This window comes from Aquarana catesbeiana, linkage group LG01 (genome assembly GCF_042186555.1).
Source record: "Aquarana catesbeiana isolate 2022-GZ linkage group LG01, ASM4218655v1, whole genome shotgun sequence".
Classification (NCBI taxonomy): Eukaryota; Metazoa; Chordata; class Amphibia; order Anura; family Ranidae; genus Aquarana; species Aquarana catesbeiana.
The window spans coordinates 201825492-201841712 of NC_133324.1; the positions used below are offsets into that span (position 1 = coordinate 201825492).

Sequence of the window (16221 nt, forward strand, 5' to 3'; positions counted from 1 at the left end):
CACGGTGGTTGGCCCTTCTTGTACAATTCCTGATTGGGGTGACCCTGTTGGTATCCCCTTGTGCTGCTGTTAGTGTATATATAAAGCCCAACCACTACTTTTTTTTTTTTTTTTTTTTTTTTTTTTTTTTTAAGCTATTGTCTATTCAAGAGAGACTTGGTGCATTCCATTACTCCTGATGGATTAGCATTGATGCTAGCTAGACATAACACACTGAAGGTCACTTTCTGTATATTCCAGTTTTGAGCTCTCTTACTTGCAATGTTGAATTGGTGCATATGCAATAACAACTTTAGTGTTTTGTCTTGGAGTGGGCTAAGGTGAAGAAATATTCTGAGGATGGTCTTTTAGGTCTACAAATTTACATTTAGACCAGTTGCACACTGCCTTAATAGATTACCGATGTTTATACTCGGGATCTTGTTGACAATGATCCTGAGTAAAATGTTCTGTAAAGGTGCATGAACATGCACATGCGTATACATACAGTATATTCCTATTCATTGGCAGTGTTGTAATACACGTGCATATACATGTTTATAGGTGCATAAACAGGTCTGTAGTCATCGCTGTGTTAATGGTCTTTATGCAACTGTGGGAGTTGTTCCACAGACGACAATGTATCTATATCCAGATCAGATAAAAAATGTGGCGTTTTAACTCCTGTGCGCAAGAGGCATTAGACATAAGCTTACTAAATATAAGAAAATATCAGTTTTCATCATGAGACTTGAATTCTTGACAGAGGTGATACTTACATTAGATTTTCCACAATTTTCTCTGAAATCACTTGCTTTTGAATTTCAAACCAACAGAATTTTTTAAATATTAAAACAACTGAAAATGGTTTGGACAAATTTGATTGGACCCTTAACCTAAATAATTTGATGCACAACCTTTGGAGGCAAAAAGCTATTTCTTTAACTCTCAGTGACACTTCTGAAGCTGTTAACAGGCCATTTGTACCACTTATCTTAAGTAAAGCGTTTTTTATTTTTTGCGCTATAAACAAAAAAAGAGAAACCGTTTTGGAAAAAAAAAGCAATATTTTTTACTTTTTTCTATAATATCCCAAAAAAAAATAAAAAAACAAATTTCTTCCTCAGTTTAGACCAATATGTATTGTTCTATTTTTGGTAAAAAAAAAATCGCAATAATCGTATATTGATTGGTTTGCGCAAGAGTTATCGTGTCTACAAAATTGGGGATAGTTCTTTTTGCTTTTTTAGTAATTTTTTTTTTTTTTATTAGTAATGACGACGATCTGCAATTTTTATTGTGACTGCGACATTGCGGCAAACAGATCGGACACTTTTGACACTATTTTGGGACCATTGACACTTATACAGCTATCAGTGCTATAAAAATGCCCTGATTACTGTGTAAATGTCACAGGCAGGGAAGAGGTTAAACACTAGGGGGCGTCAAGGGGTTAAGTGTGTTCCCTCAGCATGTTCTAACTGTAGGGGGGATGGGCTCACTAGAACATGACAGAGATCACTGCTCCCGATCACTGGGAGCCGTAGATCCCTGTCATGTTGCTAGGCAGAACAGGGAAATGTCTTGTTTACATGGGCATCTCCCTGCTCTGCCTCTCCGTGCCACGATTGTGGGCCACTGGCAGACATAGAGTCCGCGGGCACGCTCCCGCCAGCCGCCGATGAGAGTGACGTCGTTTTATGCACCCATGCCACTTTGCCCACGTATAGCGGCGTGTGCCGGTCTGCAAGTGGTTACAAGATTGTAGATGTGTATGATACTAATTGCAGAAAACTATTTGGAATATACCTGTGATCTAGTTATTTATAATCTTTTCTAGAGGTGTCAAACGTGTCCAGGCTATTTTAGAATATCTTTGTATAATAAGAATGTAGAATGCAGCCATACATAAGACAATTGTTTTTAATATCATACGTTTTCAGGAGGAGTAAAGCATGTTTCGTTGAGCTGTGAGGGTACCAGCAAATCTGTGTGACTGTATACTGAAAGTTTTTGCACTGGCTTTTCCGGTTGCCTTTCCATTTAAGAAAATAAAGGTACATGATAATAAGTTAGGGGTATTGCATTATATATCAGACATTGAGGGTGGATTCATGCTTTTGCTGTCTGTTGTGGTACATAAATGCAGTTGTTATGCACGTTAATATGCATTGCATTAAGGCAGCTCATTCATTACAAATAGGCTGTCTGTGCTCTGCAACAGAAAAATAACACTTTTTTTTTTTTTTTTTTTAAACAATGCAGCACACCACAACACGTGTGTGTGTTCTGGGGTACCATTCACAATAAGTTGGCTAAATACATTGCTGCACAAGTATAAATGGCCCCTCGATGATAATGCACTATGCTGTCCACATGCAGTGACAATGTCAATACAATAGAATCCTATTGTAATGCGGTTATTATGTGCACAGTATCATAAATGTTGTGGATGTTATCTAAACCAGTGTTTCTCAACCTTTTTTCCTCTCAAGGCACTCTTTAAAATTATGGACAAATTTGAGGCACCCCCTTCTAAAATTTAAAAAAACTGTAAAAACTAGGAAAAAAAAACGATGCCATTACATATTGCAGCAGCATCCCCACACATGATTTATCCTTTCAAAGCCAAATTTACTTTTGCATACTGTTACTGGTATTGCAGCATTTCTTCTTCCTCATTTTCTTTTCCCACGCAGCTAACGTGACCCCAGTGCTGAGAGAGAGGGGTGGGGGGTCAAACAAGGATGCTATGCAGTTGCCTGATGTCCTCCTCATCAACCAATGACGTTAGTGGTTGTTGGGATGCTGGAGGCTGGCCTACACAGTGCTCAAGGTTGTAATGTTGTACAATGGAAACCTGTGGCTTTGTGTAACAAAAAAGCAGGCTTGATCCACCTACTGTCTTGCACACATTTTGGGCAATTTAGGCATTTTGCCAAGGTGCCCCTGAAGAACTCAGAAGGCACCCTAGTTGGAAAAGGCTGATCTTAACTCATAGATGAACCTGACTTTATGTATCCAATGATGCCTTGGTGTGTTGTAGCATCTCATGAAGTCAATATATCTATCCAGGTTACATTTCAGCTATATCAGAACCTGCATTATTACAATACATCCTTAAAGTAGATGTGAATGTAACTATGACATTTAGCTTGCTAAAGCTCTGTGTATCCTAACCAATTTTTCATCCTCTGTTGCATGTCTGTTTCTGCTCTTCCGCAGCCCCTTTGCAACCACATTCTGTCTACATGTGTGCACTCTATCAATGGCCTAATTTTTCAGTGTGGGTTTTCTGGTGATGATGACAGCGGACCATCTATGTGTAATGTGTGTTGAAATAGCTGCTTATAGTCTCAAGCAGAACTGCACATGGGAACATGGAAGAACAATTAGTAGACAGAGGTAAAGCACTGTCACACTATAACAGGAAGTACCCAACTAAGGCTCATAACGGCAGGACCAATGCCCTGTACCGACTTGGGGGCTGGATGACTCTGCAGGAGGCCTGTACATTGCCCCGTGACCCACTGCAGGCTCCACTGCAAGAAAATAATGAACATATTTCTTTTTGTAATGTGGGTGCATTTCTCTTTTCTAAAAAAAAAAAAAAAAAAAAAGGTGGAATATGTTTTTATATTTGAAATAAGAGGATGATGAGAGACCTAGTAAAAAGGGCATGTCACCTAGTCTATGGTTTTGATTGCTGAGTGAGTACTTTGAATGTTATGTTAATTGGCAGCTGCATTTGTAAGACATATTGTGACAAAGTCTACACTGAAATAAGATTTGCAGATCCGTCATTTACCATGGCACTCAAAGAGAGAAACATGCTGCAATGCAGTTTGTACCGTTGATAAATAGTTTGTTTAAAGATGTTATGTGGAATTCAATAAAGCATTAACAACAATATGCAGGCAAGCACTTCCTCCAGTTTTGGTGTTACCGACACGTGCGATAAATTCAGATAGTTTTTACTACCACTACTTTAAGAACCCGTTGCTGTGGCTGTGACAGATTTATAAATTACTACCAGCAAAATGTAAACGAAGTGGCTGGGCATATTAGTGATGTCATAACCCAAATATGTAAGTGCCAATATTTGGGGTATGAGTAGCTTAGGGGGAGGCGAACCTGATGGGGAAGTAATCCACACAGCCACAGCACCCATTGGGTGGGCAGAGCTAAATCAGGTTTGCCTTGCTACTTTTGATTGGCAGCAGCTCACAGTGGGGAGATCTTGAAAGCTGCTTTTAGACTAAATTGCAGCGGAGGATTCACCCACTACCATTCACTGTCAATCAGAAGTGAGGTGGACCTGAAGGGGAACTAGTCTCCCAGGTCCCCATGAGACTTGGTCCATCACATTACAAATACCTTGACCATGCACCTGTCTTTCGTACTGGTGCAGTGGTACGAGTAATTGGCATGTACATTCGAAACCTTAGCGCCGGCATCCGACAGATTTACAGTGGCTTGAAAAAGTATTCATACCCCTTGAAATTTTCCACAGTTTGTCATGTTACAACCAAAAACGTAAATGTATTTTATTGGGATTTTATATAATAGACCAACACAAAGTGGCACATAATTGTGAAGTGAAAGGAAAATGATAAATGGTTTTCAAATTCTTTTACCTTTTTGCTGCAATTACAGCTGCAAGTCTTTTTGGGGATATCTCTACCAGTTTTGCATATCTAAAGAGTGACATTTTTGCCCATTCTTCATTGCAAAAAAAGCTCAGTCTCTGTCAGATTGGATGGAGAGCGTCTGTAAACAGCAATTTTCAAGTCTTGCCACAGATTCTCAATTGGATTTAGGTCTGGACTTTGACTGGGCCATTCTAACACATGAATATGCTTTGATCTCAAACATTCCATTATTGCTCTGACTGTATGTTTAGGGTCGTTGTTCTGCTGGAAGGTGAACCCCCGCCCCAGTCAAGTCTATTGCAGACTCTAACAGGTTTTCTTCTAAGATTGCCCTGTATTTGTCTAGATCCATCTTCTCATCAACTCTGACCAGCTTCCTTGTGCTTGCTGAACTATAGCATCCCCACAACATGATGTTGCCACCACCATGTTTCACGGAGAGGGTGGCTTGTTCAGGGTGATGTGCAGTGTTCGTTTTCCGCCACACATAGCATTTTGCTTTTAGGCCAAAAAGTTTGATTTTGGTCTCATCTGATCAGAGCACCTTCTTCGACATATTTGCTGTGTCCCCCACATGGCTTCTCGCAAACTGCAAATGGGATTTCTTATGGCTTTCTTTCAATAATGGCTTTCTTCTTGCCACTCTTCCATAAAGGCCAGATTTGTGGAGTGCATGACTAATAGTTGTCCTGTGGACAGATTCTCCCACCTGAGCTGCAGATCTCTGCAGTTCCTCCAGAGTTACCATGGGCCTCTTGGCTGCTTCTCTGATTAATGCTCTCCTTGCCCGGCCTGTCAGTTTAGGTGGACGGCCTTGTTTTGGTAGGTTTGCAGTTGTGCCATGCTCTTTCTATTTTTGGATGATGGATTGAACAGTGCTCCATGAGATGTTCAATGCTTGGGATATTTTTTTTTTTTTTTTAACCTAACCCTGCTTTAAACTTTATCGATGACCTGTTTGGTGCGTTCCTTGGCCTTCGTAATGCTGTTTGTTCACTAAGGTTCTCTAACAAACCTCTGAGGCCTTCACAGAACAGCGGTATTTATACTGAGATTAAATTACACACAGGTGGACTCTATTTACTAATTAGGTGACTTCGGAAGGCAATTGGTTTCACTAGATTTTAGTTAGGGGTATCAGAGTAAAGGGGAAGAATAACACTCAGATCCTAAATCCGCCTAGCATTAACCCACATTCACAAACGTCAGATGTTTTTTTCTGCCAAAACTCTGCTGCTCCTGTACTCGCTGGCAGTTGTTTTTTTTTTACCTACCTCCAAAAGCCCCACTGTTAAAAGTCTGTGTGCATGGACACATAGGCTAACATGGAGGGGCATTTGGAAGCAAAAAAAAAAAAAACTTCTGACTCCCCTAAAAGCAGCAGTAAAAACGTTCTGTGCCTTTACTATAAAATACTCTGAACTCTGTACTTAAGCCTAGGTTCACACTGACAGCCGAACGTGCACAATTTCATTACCGCGTGTCAGTCCCGACTTCTGGGGCGATTTCAGAGACATCTGTGTGGGTTTCTGCACAGATGTCTATTGAAATTGCACCCATAAGACGCCAAAAGTAGTGCAGAAACTAATCTTGGGAATCGGTGCGGCGCTGCAAATGCGGCGTTGCACCGATTCGTACAGTACAATAGCCACCGATTTGGCTAAAAGGCAGTAAATACCGGGTCAGGTGATTTTCAGCATCCATCAATCTTTTCTTAGGATTTACATGTAGATGACCATTGGCAGCCTGTAAGGTTTCACAAAAGGAGTAACTTTGTAGGGACAAAAACGGAGTGAAAAGTCATGAAGTAGTTAAAAGGGAAAAACATGAAATAAAAAGAGGAAAAAAAAAAACCACACTACAACAGTGTTACTAGAAGAAAATGTTATAAAGATGCTTTATTCCTACCATTAGCCAAAGGTTTGCTTGCAGCTTGTCTAGTTGGGGGGGGGAGAATGTGCTTTAGAAGATGGTGATACAGGGCAGGTTTGAATATATGTGTGATGAATCTTTCATGCAAAACCTTTGAGGACAAATTATGTGACACAATTGCCCAAAGTATTGTCTGCTTATTGTTCTCCTGCCAAGTATTGACCCAGTGATGAAAATCAATATGTGAAAAAAAGGAAAGGCATGATGGACACATAAAAGAATTACAGCCTCTTTCTACTCGTGATCCCAGACCCATTAGTTGTCTAACAGTCATTATTTGCACCTTTAAGTAGAATTCTTCAAACCTGCATTAGTGGAAAAGCAAAGATAGATGGACATTAACCGCAAAGTTGTGCTTCAAGTAATGTAACCAAGGGAATGTTTAATCTTTTAAGAAGCTCTGTGCAAGTTTTTCAATCTCATACAGTAGCTTCTATTGATTGTTGTGCTTTGGTCTGCGGTTTCAGGTACTATTCAGAAACTAAACACTTACCGCGTGGTTAAAGAAAATCAGTCATGGGAAACATGAAGGGTGCCATTGCTGACATTTTCTCTTAACAGTGCCTGGCTTTCATTATGGTACTTGTGCTTGAATAGTCATGGAGCCAGAAAAATGATATACGTAGATCAGGAGTTTTGCATTTCCCGATCCGTATACTTGTTACATGTTAGCATTTCAAAGTATTGAATATACTGGATCAGTGTTACATCCAGGCAAGTAGTATTTTCATGAAATACAATGGTAGTCCCTATATTTCCCCCATTGCAGGTTTATTTAAAGAGTGTCTGATCCTAAAAGCAAAATTGTAGAATGTAGCCCATTCTGTAGATTCAGTGGCTGCATTCGTTTTTATTTTATACATTTTTTCCCCTCCCCCCTGCATCATATATATTTATTTTTTTTAACCTGGTGATCCTGGTAATAACACACTTCTTGTCCTAGGCGGATAGCAACACTTACCCTACTGTATCAGGACAACAGACAGGACAGAACTGCAGAAACTTCCCCATCTACTCTTCTCCTTAAAGTGTTACTAATCCCGGGACCCTGAATTCACTATATCTGGTCTCCCACAGTACAGAGAACATGGAAATGCAATTATTTTAGTATATATAAACGGATAATAACTTTTCTCATCAGCAATATATAGACGTCTTGTGACCTCTATCAGTGTCCGGTCGAGCATTGGATAAAGCTTGTAGGAGGAGTTTTCATTCTGCTATGACTGTCCTGTGATGCTGCATGATCCCTGACTTTGTCTGGCCAGTGCTAATTGGCCCTGTACTGGTCACATGTACCCTCTCAAAAAAAAAAAAAAAAAACTCTGCACATGCTCAGTTTGGTGTGTATTGCTAGAGTGCCTCCATGGCTCTGTTCTATTAGAAGATGGACTGGGGACTGTGGAGAAGAGGAGCCTTTTTACACAATGCAGGGGATTAAACCCTTGGGTTCCACAGTGAGTATAACAAGCATTGTGTATATAAATATTTATAGTGCAGCGCTACTATAATGGTAACTCTAATACCACACTTTATGCAAATATTTAAAAAAATATAAAATAATCAGTCTCTGCAATATCACAAAATGAAAAAAGTCCATATAAAGCACAAATCTTGATGTGATTTTATTCAACCTCCCTGGCGGTATGATTATTTCAGATTTTTGATGCTGAAAGCGGTACAATTATTTTGCATGGAAATTTGGTGTTTTATATTGTAGGCCTGTAAGTCTTAGGAATAACACACTTAAATCTGTCCAAACAAGAGTCTAGTAGACATCCCGGGTATGATAAAGTTTTGAAAAACGAAATTATAATATAATAAATAACTATAACAAATAATAATGTAAATTATTCAATAATGTAATCAAATCAAAAACACTGAAATTTGCTCAGTTGCAGAATTGTCGCTGTCATTACTTTCAGTGTTTGATGATGGATTTCCCCACAAATCACTATCGCTCAATTCTGCAAGTGATTCTAATTTATTGTCGCTGTTTTCTAGCTGGTCTAAAAGCACTTTTGACGTAAACGGACATTTTTTGGTTGCTATGGACAATCTCTAGTTTCCTAGCAGAAAGAATAGTATTTATAATATAAAACTGCATGCAGGACACTGGACAGACCACTAGGGACAAAGGGGATGTGTAATTATTTGATACAGTACTGTAATCTGTAAGATTACAGTATAGTGTATCTATACTGTGTTTTTTACTTTTTGAATTTGGCGCCGAACTCCATCCCCGTGCATCGCAACACTCGCAAGGAACAGAGCTCGGCACTGTGAATCGAGGGAGACACGGCGGCTCGCAGATCACAGCGGGGAGACATTGCAGGATCCAGGGGACAAGGTAAGTAACCTCTACATGGATCATGCGATGTGATCCCGAGTCTGGCTCGGGGTTGCTGCTTTTGGTTCTGAAATTCCACCCCGAGCCAGACTCGGGAATACCGCCAGGGAGGTTAAACACTACATACTTGTGTACACCTCCACCAGCTATTTTACCTGCTCACATCAAGAATGAGTCAGGCAGACTCAAACACATCTTTTGTCTTTGATTCTTACAAAAAAATCTCCTTTCTACTCTGGATCAGCTGTTCACCTTCCACCCTCTTGTAGTTTCAGCTACTCCCACTGTGCTTTGCATGGGTAAAGGGTTGATCTCTCTTACAAACAGCCTTTCTCCTTGGACTCTCTTCCTCTCCTAAGAAACCGTTTCCAGTGTCCTGTAATTACAAACACAGCAGACATAGTGCTATCTGTTTCTCAATGTATTAAAAAACCCCGCTTAAAAAGGAGGACACTTACAAGATATAAAACAAACACTCGCATGTGTATATAATGAGAGCATCCGCTCGCTCACCATCGTGGCTGTGTGACATAATAGGCTCGGTTCCTCCCCTCTGCATGCGTATCGACCTCTGATTGGTGTTCCTCAGTAGATGTGTGGGACACCTCGCCCGAGCCTTTATATATTCTGTCGTTGTTATGGCAACCTCTCAGGCTTCTCCCCGGCAGTTTCACGTGATTCAAGGAACGCCCACTTCCTGCGGGCCTCAGGGGTCACTTAGACCGAATCATACAAAACTGATACTATACCACAATTGTGGCATCTAAAGGCAATTGAACTAAAATTCTTTCTTCATCACTCTCCCTAACTGCCGCAGAGATTGTCCAATATACAAATTTCAACAATAATCACTTGGCATCGCTACTTAATTCTGACATTGTAAACAGATTTTTAATATTTAAACATAATGTATTCTTGATGCTCCCTATAAAACCAATACAACTTTAAAAAATACACCATATAATGGATCACAACTATCCTTTAGCGCTGAACTTCTATTATTTTTATTTTTAATTTTGCTATCTGGAATATATATTTTGTTAATATATTATTTTACTGATCTAATATTTTTATCCCTATATATGCCTAAGATTTATGTGTTAAAACGAGTATATATCTATATTATTCTTAGGGAAGAGACAGAGGGGGGGGGTACTATCAGTTATTCCTAATGAAGCAGTTCAGTTCAAAGTCAACGTTGAGACCCCTGGGCACCAAGACCCTAGTCTCATATACCCAGAAGTACTCATGCTAACTAAGAGCTCCGATGTAATTCCCCCCTCTCCAATGTTTAACTTTTTCCACCCCCCAAAATTGTAGACAATGAGGATTCCTACCATGGACCTCTCTAAAATGTTTAGGAACACTATGATCGATCTTTCCTTTTTTAATATTGTTTAAGTGTTCTCATGGGGGCAAATCTGAATCCTTTGTCTAGTACCCTGATCTCATTACTATTTAAGGGAACCCCACTCAGGTTATAAATCCCCTCTCCTGTTTGGTAGTTTATTTTTTTTGGAGCTTCCTTCCTGCTCTCCTCCCCCTCTGCCTTTTGCTTCTACTCCAAATGCGTTTCCATTGTGTTCCTCACTCTGTTCTCCCCCCCTGGGGGTACTCTCCAGATCAGTGGCATAACTAGAACCTTCAGGGCCCCGGTGCAAGAAACAATGATGGGGCCCCCCCTTCCATCCGAGCCCCGGGCTTTCAATTTTGGGAGGGTGTCCATGTACATTGTCCCAAAACCGTGTTTCCCGCATGCCCCCTGGGACGGGCATCCGGCGCAATCACAGTGGCCCTTTACCATGTGATCTCAGCTGATCACATGTAAACAGACTTGCCGGTTATCCGCAGTCCTTTCCTCTCATGCTGTGTCTGTGTTAGGAAAGGACTGCCATTAACTGTCAAGAATGCCAGAAAATTGTTTACACTGATAATCGGTGCCCCAATCATCAGTGCCCATCAATGCCACCTACAAGTGTTACATATCAGTGCTCATTAATGCTGCCTATTAGTGCCCATCAAATCTGCCTATCAGCACCACCTATCAGTGCCCATTAATGCTGCCTAACAGCGTCCATCTGTGCCACCTATCAATACTCTTCAATACTGCCCATCAATACTGCCTGAGTTCTGCCTATCAGTGTTCTTCAGTGCCCATCAGTGCAGCCTATGAGTTCTGCCTATTAGTGCTCATCAGTGCCCATCAGTGCCACCTATCAGTGCCCACCAGTGCCTCCCATCGGTGCCCTTCTCAGTGCCCCTATCAGTGCCCCCTAGTGCCTTATCAGTGCCCCCTAGTGCCTTCTCAATGCCCTCTATCAGTGCCCCCTAGTGCCATCTCAGTGCCCCCTATCAGAGCCCCCTAGTGCCTTCTCAGTGCCTCCCTTCAGTGCTCATCAGTAAATCCTATTAGTGCCTCCCATCAGTGCCTTCTATCAGCGCCCCCTATAAGTGCCTTCTATCAGCGCCCCCTATAAGTGCCTTCTATCAGCGCCCCCTATAAGTGCCTTCTATCAGCGCCCCCTATAAGTGCCTTCTATCAGCGCCCCCTATAAGTGCCTTCTATCAGCGCCCCCTATAAGTGCCTTCTATCAGCGCCCCCTATAAGTGCCTTCTATCAGCGCCCCCTATAAGTGCCTTCTATCAGCGCCCCCTATAAGTGCCTTCTATCAGCGCCCCCTATAAGTGCCTTCTATCAGCGCCCCCTATAAGTGCCTTCTATCAGCGCCCCCTATAAGTGCCTTCTATCAGCGCCCCCTATAAGTGCCTTCTATCAGCGCCCCCTATAAGTGCCTTCTATCAGCGCCCCCTATAAGTGCCTTCTATCAGTGTCCATCAGTGCCCCCTATCAGTGCCCATCAGTGTCTTCTATCAGTGTCCCCTATCAGTGTCTTCTATTAGTGCCCCCTATCAATTTCCCCTATCAGCGTCCCCTATAAGTGCCTATCAGTGTCCCTATCAGTGTCCCTATCAGTGTCCCTATCAGTGTCCCTATCAGTGTCCCTATCAGTGCCTCCGATCAGTGCCTCCTATCAGTGCCCATCAGAGTCCTCTGTCTTCTCAAGACAGCATGGCTCTGAGCGGAGAGCGTGTCTCTCAGGTAACAGCAGCACAGAGACACCGGCATTGATAGTTTTATATCCCAATCCGACGGAGACCGTCCGGTCTGTCCTCTCTCGCACGGGATGACAGAGGACACACAGCTGATCTCTCCCTTCTCCCCCCTCCCCTCTCCTGTGTGCTCCGTGGGCAGTCAAGTGTGAAGCTAACAAGCTCACATTTCCCGCAGAGCACAGGAGAGGGGAGGAGGGATAAGGGAGAGACCAGCTGTGTGTCCTCTGTCATCCCGTGCAAGAGAGGACAGACCGGACGGTCTCCGTCGGATTGGGGTATAAAACTATCAATGCCGGTGTCTCTGTGCTGCTGTTACCTGAGAGACACGCTCTCCTCTCAGAGCCCTGTGAATAGCAACCCCGCTGGGCCCCCCCACAGTGACAGAATGCCAGGGCCCCGTCGCAATTGTGACTGTGTCAACCCTGGTAATTCCGCCACTGCTCCAGATTTAAAAATTCCTCCCATAAAATGCTTCTTCCAGCCCTTCCAAGGGGGCATATCTATTATGCCCTCCCTGGTAGTTGCCCGTTTGTGGGCCTTCAAATTCCCCATAGGGTCTGCCATAATCCTGTTGGGGCTTACTTGGCCCATAACGGGATCTATATTCCTGTTGCATGGGATAATAAGGGGCTGGGTTAAGGTTACCCTGAGAACCAGATCTAAATGGGCGTCTCCCATAAAAACCTCCTCTGTTAAATCCCCCTCTATTGAATCCATTATTATAAGGTCTTCTCGGTCCTCTATGATTATTAAAAGGTCGATTTTTGTCCCCCTGATTCCTGATTGGATCCCAAGGGAGCAGGGTGGGGATTGCTCCATAATTACTTTTGGTTCGATAGTAATTATTATCTACAAAAGACTGGTGTTGCTATGGGAGCTCGCTTCGCTCCCAGTGTGGCAAATTTGTTTGTGGCACACTGGGAGTCTCAGGAAGTCTTCCGAGATAGACCCCGCCAGTTGGTCTGTTATTGTAGATTCATTGATGACCTGTTTATGATATGGAAGGGGGACATAGTCTCCAGTCCTTCATGAGCAGGTTAACCACTGCCCACCCAGGGACGTCATATGACGTCATTGACTTTCAGTGGGAATATCTGAATGATGCCTGCAGCTACAGGCATCATTCACATATCCTTTTTTTCAGCTGGTGATTCTGTGTACCAGAAGAATGATCATAGGGGCAGTTCCACCGCTTGATCATTCTTACAGGCGACGGGAGGGCACATTCCCCTCCCGCTCCCATCCTGTGCTTCTCTGGGCTCTCACATGCCATCGGGGACCCGGAGAAAGAATCGCCTGCTGCCGGATGACGAGCATAGAGATTTCCGGTGACCAGATGGTCACCAGTCATCTCTATGACCGTCGGAGACCCGGGCACGATGTTATGACGCCCAGGCCTCTGATGTAAACAAAAGCCGCAATCGTGGCTGGTAAGCATGAGATTGTGGAATTTTTTTCCAATCTCGTGCTTTCCAGCCTGGAGGAGAGATGGACATCTCTCCATATAATGGACCTGTCACGAACGATTCCTATTAAGGGATGTTTATATTTGGAATAAAAGTGATAAAAAAAAGTAAAAATAAAAAAAAATAAAGTAAAATAAAAAAAAAAATTTCAAACACCCCTGTCCCCGGTAGCTCGCGCTCAGGAGCCAACGCACGCGTTGGTCCCACCCACATATGTAAACGGCGTTCAAACCACACATGTGAGGTATCACGGTGTCCGTTAGAGCGCGAGCAACAATTCTAGCACTAGAGCTCCTCTAACTCTAAACATGTAACCTGTAAAAAATTTTAAAGCGTCGCCTATGGAGATTTTTAAGTGCCGAAGTTTGGCGTCATTCCATGAGCGTGCGCAATTTTAAAGTGTGACATGTTTGGTATCTATTTACTTGGCATAACATCATTTTCACATTATACAAAAAAATTGGGCTTACTTTACTGTTTTGTTTTTTAAATCATGAAACTGTTTTTTATCCAAAAAAAAAACGCGTTTGAAAAATTGTTGCGCAAATACCGTGCGAGATAAAAAGTTGCAATGACCGCCATTTTATTCCCTAGGGTGTCTGTAAAACATAATATAATGTTTGGGGGTTCTGAGTAATTTTCTATCAAAAAAAATTGGATTTTTACATATAGGAGAGGAGTGCCAGAAGAATAGGCCCGGTATGGAAGTGGTTAAATCAGAACAATAAAAACATTGTGTTAACCTGGAAATATGGTCAACAAATTATGGTATTTCTGGATGTAGAGATGTCTATACAAGGGGGTAAGATATGTACAAGAAATTATTGCAAACCTACAGATAGAAACGGTTATATAGCTATTGACAGCTGTCATCATAGACCATGGTTACTTAACATACCAAGGGGACAATTTGTACAGTTACGGAGGAATTTATGGAGCATGCAACCCATTTTGGGGTTACATTTCTACAGAAAGGTTATGAGGAGAAGTTCATTAAAAAGGAATTAGAGGTAGTTAAGAATATGGATAGAAAGGACTTCTTAGTAAATAAAGATATAACACGAGGTGGAGTTAAAACAGGACATGAGTTCAGCATATTATTGGGATATAACATCCAAAGGCATAAAGTAGAACATTTTTAAAAAGCATTGGGAGATACTGTTGAGGGATAGGGTTCTAGGGGGAGAACTTCCACCTGTACCTAAATTTGTTTACAAAAAGGCCCCAAATTTAAGAAATATTTTAGCTCCCGGTGTATTGGACACGCCGATTAAAGGGACGGGTACTTTCGCACCTTTTCTAACTGACTTCTATTTGTGTAATAGGTGTTTTGGCTTGTAGGATTACAAAAGGAAGTAATATGAAAAAGTACAAAGATTTCCTGGCCACAGCCACAGGAAAAATTCATAAGATAAAAGAATTCATAACATGTTCATCAGAGGGGGTTGTTTGTGTTGGAGTGCCCATGCAAGCTCCAGTATGTGGGACGTACTTCTAGACCACTGCTGGTGAGGGTACGAGAACACTTAAACAATATTAAAAAAGGAAAGAAAGATCATAGTGTTCCTAAACATTTTAGAGAGGTCCATGGTAGGAATCCTCATCGTCTTCAATTTTGGGGGGTGGAAAAAGTTAAACAACATTGGAGAGGGGGGAATTACATCAGAGCTCTCAGTTGGCATGGGTCCTGGGTATATGAGACTAGGGGCTCAGGGGTCTCAACGTTGACCTCTTTCTAAACTTGTCTCTTCCCTAAAAATAATATAGATACTCGTTTTAACACATAAATCTTAAGCATATAGGTTTAAAAATATTATATCAGTATAATAATATATGTTAAGATAATGATTATATATATATATATATATATATATATATATATATATATATATAATATATTTTCCAGATAGTAACATTAAAAATCAAAAATTAAAAAGTAATAAAAATAGAAGCTCATTCGCTAAAGGATAGTTGTGATCCATTACATGGCCTAGTTTGTAAAGTTTTAAAGGAAGTATTAAGAATACATTATGTTTAAATATTAAAAATCTGTTTATAATGTCAGAATTAAGTAGCGGTGCAAAGTAATTATTGTTGAAATTATTCTAATTGTATATTGAGTGATCTCCGCGGCAGTTAGGGAGAGTGACGTAGAAAGAATTTTAGTTCAATTGCCTTTTAGATGCCATGATTGTGGTATTGTATCAGTTTTGTAGGATTCGGTCTAGGGGAAAGTAAGCCCTGGGGCCCGCAGGAAGTGGGCGTTCCTTGAATCACGTGAAACTGCCGGGGAGGATCCTGAGAGGTTGCCAGAACAACGACGGAATATATAAAGGATCAGGCGAGGTGTCCCACCCATCTGCTGAGGAAGGCTAATCAGAGGTCGATACGCATGCAGAGGGGAGGAACCGAGCCTATTACGCCACGCAGCCATAGTGGTGAGCGAGCGGACGCTCTCATTATATACAAATGCGAGTATTTGTTTTCTATTTTGAAAGTGTCCTCTTTTTAAGTGGGGTTTTTAATAAATTTGAGAAACAGAGAGCGCTATGTCTGCTGTGTTTTGTAATTAAATGACACTGGAAACAAGTTCTTATGAGAGGAAGAGAGTCTAAGGAGAAAGGCTGTTTGTAAGAGAGATCAACCCTTTACCCATGCAAAGCACAGTGGGAGTAGCTAAAAACTACAAGAGGGTGGAAGGTGAACAGCTGATCCAGAGTAGAAAGGA

At 41.7% G+C, this 16221-nt stretch overlaps 1 protein-coding gene across 1 annotated transcript in view; it reads left to right on the plus strand.

The window, feature by feature from the left end:
- Positions 1–16221, plus strand: part of HSD17B4 (hydroxysteroid 17-beta dehydrogenase 4) — a 516553-nt gene that overhangs the window by 320317 nt on the left and 180015 nt on the right. The window lies entirely within an intron of this gene.